The sequence below is a fragment of the Peromyscus maniculatus genome, chromosome 7, assembly GCF_049852395.1.
Source record: "Peromyscus maniculatus bairdii isolate BWxNUB_F1_BW_parent chromosome 7, HU_Pman_BW_mat_3.1, whole genome shotgun sequence".
Classification (NCBI taxonomy): domain Eukaryota; kingdom Metazoa; phylum Chordata; class Mammalia; order Rodentia; family Cricetidae; genus Peromyscus; species Peromyscus maniculatus.
The window spans coordinates 54809982-54816491 of NC_134858.1; the positions used below are offsets into that span (position 1 = coordinate 54809982).

At 48.4% G+C, this 6510-nt stretch overlaps 1 long non-coding RNA gene across 1 annotated transcript; it reads left to right on the forward strand.

Moving 5' to 3' along the window:
* The first annotated feature begins 1476 nt into the window (after nt 1–1476).
* Nucleotides 1477–5192, forward strand: LOC121830857 (uncharacterized). The gene is made up of 4 exons (XR_013052758.1): nt 1477–1612; nt 2026–2217; nt 2889–3089; nt 3244–5192. It is a non-coding gene; the product is annotated as an uncharacterized LOC121830857 (long non-coding RNA).
* Nucleotides 5193–6510: the final 1318 nt, after the last annotated feature.

Here is a 6510-nt window from a genome sequence, read left to right on the forward strand (position 1 = left end):
CACTCCCACAGGCTCTCTTTCCCTCAACCCTCGCCCTTCATTACTCCCACTCATGTCCAGGTTGTTCATGTAGATCTCAGCCATTTCTCCATCATTGGGCGATCCTCGTGTCTTTCTTGGGGTCCTGTTTTCCAGGTAGCTTCCCTGGTGATGTGAGTAGCAGTCCAGTCATCCTTGTTCTACCTCTAGTATCCTCCTATGAGTGAGTACATACCATATTTGTCTTTCTGAGTCTGGGTTACCTCACTCAGGATGATTTTTTCTAGATCCATCCATTTGCCTGCAAACCTCATGATGTCATTGTTTTTCTCTGCTGAGTAGTATTCCATTGTGTATATGTGCCATAATTTATTTATCCATTCTTCAGTTGAAGGGCATCTAGGTTGTTTCCAGGTTTTGGCTATTACAAACAATGCTGATATGAACATAGCTGAGCAAGTGCTCTTGTGGTATGATTGAGCATTTCTTGGGTATATGCCCAAGAGTGGTATAGCTGGATCTTGGGGGAGATTGATTCCCAATTTTCTAAGAAAGCACCATATTGATTTCTAAAGTGGTTGTACAAGCTTGCATTCCCACCAGCAGTGGAGGAGAGTTCCCCTAGTTCCACATCCTCTCCAGTATAAAGTGTCTTCAGTGTTTTTGATCTTAGCCATTCTGACAAGGCCTCAAACTTTTAATTCTTCTGTTTCAGACTCCTGAGTGACTGGGTCCTGATCCACACTACCAGGCTTCCCTTAAGTTTGTTGTTGTCTAGGTAGCCCTGGCTGTCCTGGAACTCTCTATGTAGACCAGGTTGGTCTTGAGCTCACAGATCTGCCTGCCTCTATCTCCCAAGTGCTGGCATCAAAGGCATGTGCCAGCTCACCCATCTCCTTCATAGATTGATTTTTTAAAAATACACATGCCTGTAATCCAGCACTCGGGAAGCAGAAGGGGGAAGAGCAGGATTCAAAGTCGCTCTCAGCTACATAGAGTATGAGACCAGACAGGGCTACGTGAGATTGTCACAAACAACAAATGAACAAAACTAAAAGCAAAACAACCCCGTAAAAATCCAACAACTAATAAAAAGTGATTATATCAGCAGAATTAATGATAATATTGCTAATGTTTTGAGATGTTCTCACTCTGTAGTCCCAGACAGCGTAGACGGTTGCCCTGGCTAGCAAACTTGTGGCAATCTTCATACCTCAGCCTCCCAAGTGATGAGATGACTCTTCAAGGGGAAATGCTAGAATCACGGCGGCGGTAGATAAACGCCATTGTCCACTTGCCCGCTGCCATTACTTTCCTCCTGACTTTGTTAGATTCGGGTTTGGTCTCTGATGACGCTAGCCACTACTCGCGTCGTATATGAGAGGCAACAGCGCCCTCTGGTGTCCAAACCCACAAAGGGAGGGATAAGAGAAGAGGAAGGGCAAAGTCACGTGACTCTACTCCAGGGTGCCAGACCAAGTGACAAGACGTTAGTCTGACAACACGTTACCTGTTCTGGAAAGCTAGGCGATTAAGGAGCCTTGAGAGACGCTGTCGCAGATTCGACTAGCATCAGGGACTGTACTGGCCGGAGCCACCCTAGATGGATGAGAGCCGCTGGAGCAGGAAGGAGGTAAAGTCATTTCCAGAAAGTTTTGCTGCACTAATCATCCTTCCACAGAATGGAGGGAACAAACCTTTCCATAAACCACGCACAAGGACTCTGTCTGGCTGTAGGAAGGCATTTTTAGCGCGGTGTTTTCGAGCGGGGCAGCCAGGTGAGCACACGGGTAGCAGGAGACGCTGAGTTCCCTTCCTTGGGCTGCTCCTTAATCCTAAGGCAACCGCCATACTGGCCCCTCGCTCGGGCATTTGCTGATAATCCCAGATCTTTCTGAATGAGGACAGGTGAGGAGGGTACTTTGGACATATGACCTCTCATTTGATTAGTATTCTTCAAGTAAGACGGTAGCATCTAGATCGCCTTCGTATGGTGAGGGTGATGTACAGAATTGCTCAAACCCTGACCTCTTTCTGCTGCCCCAGGACGGACCTCTGATGGTAGCTGTGGAAGCCAGAGCCCCCACGTGCTAGATTCGCTCGGCAGAGAAGGGCTATGAGCTGGAGGAGACGGGGTGCCTGCCCACCCCGCCTCCATTTATCACACAGTAGCCATTGATGCTGGCAGCCTGCTGGAAACTGGGCAGGAGACTGGTTCCCGTGGTCCCAGGCCATCAGGTGGGAAACAGAGAAGGGGTACGGAAAGTGGGTAGTGTGAGCATTGCAGCTCAGATGGAAAGGGATCCTGGCAGTCGGGAGCAAAGGAAGACCACAAAGTCCCTGTAAGCATAGCAGCTTATACAGCTCTGCTCCAGGGAAAGGTTTCCCTGATGTAACAGCTCTGCCCAGGCAGAGGAGGGTTTCCTCGGCAAAGTTGTTACAGCTCTGCTCGGCTAGGCGAAGGTTTCTCCCCCGAAAGCATTCCAGCCTTGCCCCTCCACCCAGGCTCTGCTTCCACAGACCTCATTCAAGAGATTTGTTGGGAGGGAAGAATCCAGGAGGGTGGCTGCCTCTGGCAGGGTGGGAAAAGGCATCAGCAAACTGAACAGGTTCAGGGCTTATACAAGGCTTCTTAGGGGCGGAGTTTTTCCCAGGGAGAAGATTTTCGGGGTGGGAATCGGTCAGATTTCAAGTCCCTTGAGCTTGGAGAAGCTCAGATTGGCTAGATTTTGTGCTCAGGGATTGGTTGGTTGGTTTTAAGCTCAGTTGGTCAGGGGCAGATTTGGCTCTGGTTTTCCGGGCCAAAAGTGTGTTTCTTTCACTGGCCCTTTTTAGCCTTTCCAAATGCTAAAATCCTAATCAATTTAGCTTTTGTAGGTATAGCTTCTTTCTGACGACTTTGTTCACAGTGTCAACTCTGAAAATGACCGGAAGTGTCATTGTAGTACAAGACTTTGCACTCTGCACCTCTATATCTACCTTCTCATGAGCAAAAGCAGTGCATTTAAGGATTCGGTGGGAGCAACAGTGGAAAGTCCAGCATGGGGCAGGTACCTGCACAAGGAATTTGGCTGACGTTCAGGTGGAATTAAGAGGCAGCTGGACTCCAGGTATCTTCAAGGTTTTGGAATTTAATTCCCCCGAATACACTATGTCTGAAAGGATTTGCGAGTGTGTGTGTGTGTGTGTCCTTGCAGACCTGGCCACTCGTGTCTCTGTGCCTTTGCACACCTATAATCCTCATTTGCTCACCTGTCATTGTAGGTAATCGAGCAGCACATATATCCCAAGTCAAGAATGGGTGCACATCAGTGTTTCCAGCAGCCCCAGCACCCAAAAGATGATGGGCCAGGTGTTGGGGTACACGCCTATAGTCTCAGCCCTTGACAGACTGAGGCGGAGGGATCAGCAGTTTGAGGTCAGCCTTACTACATACAGCATAACCTTGTCTCAGTAAAGCGACAAAGTGGGGCGTGGTGGTGTACACCTTTTATCCCAGAGGCAGGAGAATCTCTGTGAGTTTGAGGTCCGCATGGACAGCCAGGACTACACAGAGAGACCCAGTTCAAAGAGAGAAAGAGAGAAACCAACTAAACAAACAAAAACAGTCTGGGGCTGGGACAATGGCTCCATGGGTTAGAGTGATTGCTGAGCAAGTGTAAGGATGTGAGTTCAGATCCCCGGCCCTGGGATCCCAGCACTCCTGTGAAAGGATGGGAGGTGGAGACAAGAGAATCCTTGGAAGCTCATGGGCCACTAGCCTGGATTATGTGATACAGAGAAAACAATAAAGAGACCCTGTCTCAAACAAGATGGAAGGCCAGGCCTGCCGCTCAGGGCTGTCTTCTGAGCTCTACATATGCATCTTGTGCACACAAAACAACCAGTGGCTCATCCTTGAAGGTGGTCCTTGGAGGGTCAGGGGAGTCACTGCAGAAGGAGATAGACAAGGAACAACCTCCCCATCCCCTCCCTCTCCTCCTTATTCTCAGTCTTTTTTATTTAAAAAAATATTTAATGATTTTATTTTATGTGTCTGAGTATTTTGCTTGCTTCCCTATTGTGTGTATGTGTAGTACCTGTGGCTGCCAGAAGAGGGCATCAGATCCACTGGAAGTGGAGTTAAAACATTTATGAGCCACCTTGTGGATGCTGGGAATCGAACTCAGAAGAGAGCATCAGATCCAATGGAAGTGGAGTTAAAACATTTATGAGCCACCTTGTGGATGCTGGGAATCGAACTCATGTCCTATGGGAAGAGCAGCCATTGCTCTTAACCCCTGAGCCATCTCTCCAGCCTCTTATTCTCACTCTTAGTATTGTTATTCTTGTTCTTCCTCTTTAGCTTTTTAACCCTTCTTCCCACTGGCCTTTTTCTTGGTCCATGTGAAATGTTAATATGTACGGGGTTTTCCTGGTTAGAGTGTTGGGGGTTGGAGTGAGAGGGGATATGAGTAGGGCTTGGAGGAGGGGAAGATGCATTCAGGACATCCCAGTCAGCAGTTAGAAGGGCCCTGAGGACTGTGGTCCCCCAAGTTCCTGGGGCTGATGATGGTTTGTGCCTTACTAAGTTATGTAGTTAGTTGGTTCTAAGCTTTACCATGCATCCTCAGTACCAAGCCTAGGCCAGCCTGAAACTTACTGTGTGGTCCAGCCTGGTTTCTAGCTCAGAAACCTAAGTCCTCCTGACTCAGTCTCAAAAATGTTAGGATGTCAGGTGCATGTCATCACACCTGGCTGGACAAAGAATTTCTGTTTCAAGTTGGTTTACAAAAAACAGGCCGAGAAATGATGCAGAGAAGGGTAGGGTGCATGTTATGGCCACTATTAATAGTTTCTCCAGAATTTACAGTGTGGAGAGACTTGAGATTTACCTTGAAATTGCATTTGTAACACAAACCATTTTCCACCTGATTGCCTACGGCGGGCGGAATCAGTGGGTCTGTGGGTGGAGGTCAACCACTATGCAAAGCAGTTTTCTCAAATGGCCACAAGGGGGTGCTACAGCCCAGGGCAGTGGAAACTAAGGGCAGATCCTGGCCTGAGAATTGAGGACCAGGCAGGAAAGGAGGGTAAAACCAGCAGTTTAGCTGGGTGTGGTGGCGCACATCTTTAATCCTAGTGCTTGGGAGGCAGAGGCAGGCAGGTCTCTATATTGAGTTCCAGGCCAGCCAGAGCTACAATAGTGAGACCCTGCCTCCAAAAAAAAAAAAAAAAAAGGAAAACCAGCAGCTGGGGAAGAGTGGAGATGGGAGGAATTTTCTTCTCCCTACAGATGACAATCCTGATTCTATTTGCTTATTTATAGACAGGGTATCACTATGTAGTCCATGGCTGGCCTAGAATTCAGACGGACTCACAACCCCTGCCTCAGAGCTGAGTGCTGGGACTGAAGGTGTGAGCCCTCATGCCCAGATGATTCATTCTCTCTCTCTCTCTCTCTCTCTCTCTCTCTCTCTCTCTCTCTCTCTCTCTCTCTCTCTCCCTCCCTCCCTCCCTCCCTCCCTCCCCCCTCTCTCTTCTGTGGCCCTGGCTGTACTAGAACTAGCTCTGTAGATCAGGCTGGCCTCAAGGAACTCAGAGATCCACCTGCCTCTGTCCCCTGAGTGCTGGGATTAAAGGTGTGTACCACCACCTCCTGGAGCCCAGCTGATTCTTGTTTTTGCCCAGATTCTTGTTTTTGCTTGCTTGTGTGTTTTTTGAGACAAAGTCTTGCTGTGTAGCCCAGGCTATCCTGTTGCTCTCAGTGATTCTTCCTGACTGCAGGTATGTCCATCTACTACATGTCTAGCATGTGCATGCCTGATGTGCAAGGAGGCCTGCCAGATGAGGGTGGATCCTCTGGAACTGGAACTTCAGAGGATCCTGACCTGCCATGTGGGTGCTGGGTTGAACTTGAGTGGTCTAGAGGTGCACTTATCTCTGAGCTGTCTTTCCAGCCCCTGTTTCAACTTCTTTTTTTGTTATTTTGTTTGTTTTGGTTTGGATTTTTGAGACAGGGTTTCTCTGTGTAGCCCTGGCTGTCCTGGAACTTGCTTTTTAGACTAGGCTGCCCTTGAACTCAGAGATCGCTTGCCCAGCATGTGCCACCACTGTCTGGCTCTGTTTCAGCTTCTTGCAGGCAGTGATTATGAGTGTGTGTCACCATGACTAGCTGGCTTGATTTTTTTTTTTTTTTTAATTTCAGGTGTACATAAGGTGGGAGGGCGGGACAATTTCCTTTGAACATTAGGTCCTGCTTATGGAAAAGGTGTTGAATTTGAAGGCTACAGTTCCAGCTTGACACTTTAAGGCAGGTCCCCCTTTGAGGGCAGGGATAACTTGGGACACAGCACTGGGAGGCAGGGAGCTTGACTCAGTGGGCTATTGTTTGCCTAACACAGGAGAGACTCTGGATCCATCTCCTAGAACCGAGAAAGGAATCTCCATCCCATACTCAAGAGGCAGAGGCAGGCGGATCTCTGAGCCTATGGAGGCCATTTTTGTTCAAAACATCACAATAGCCTAGAATGACCTTGAACTTCCGATCTT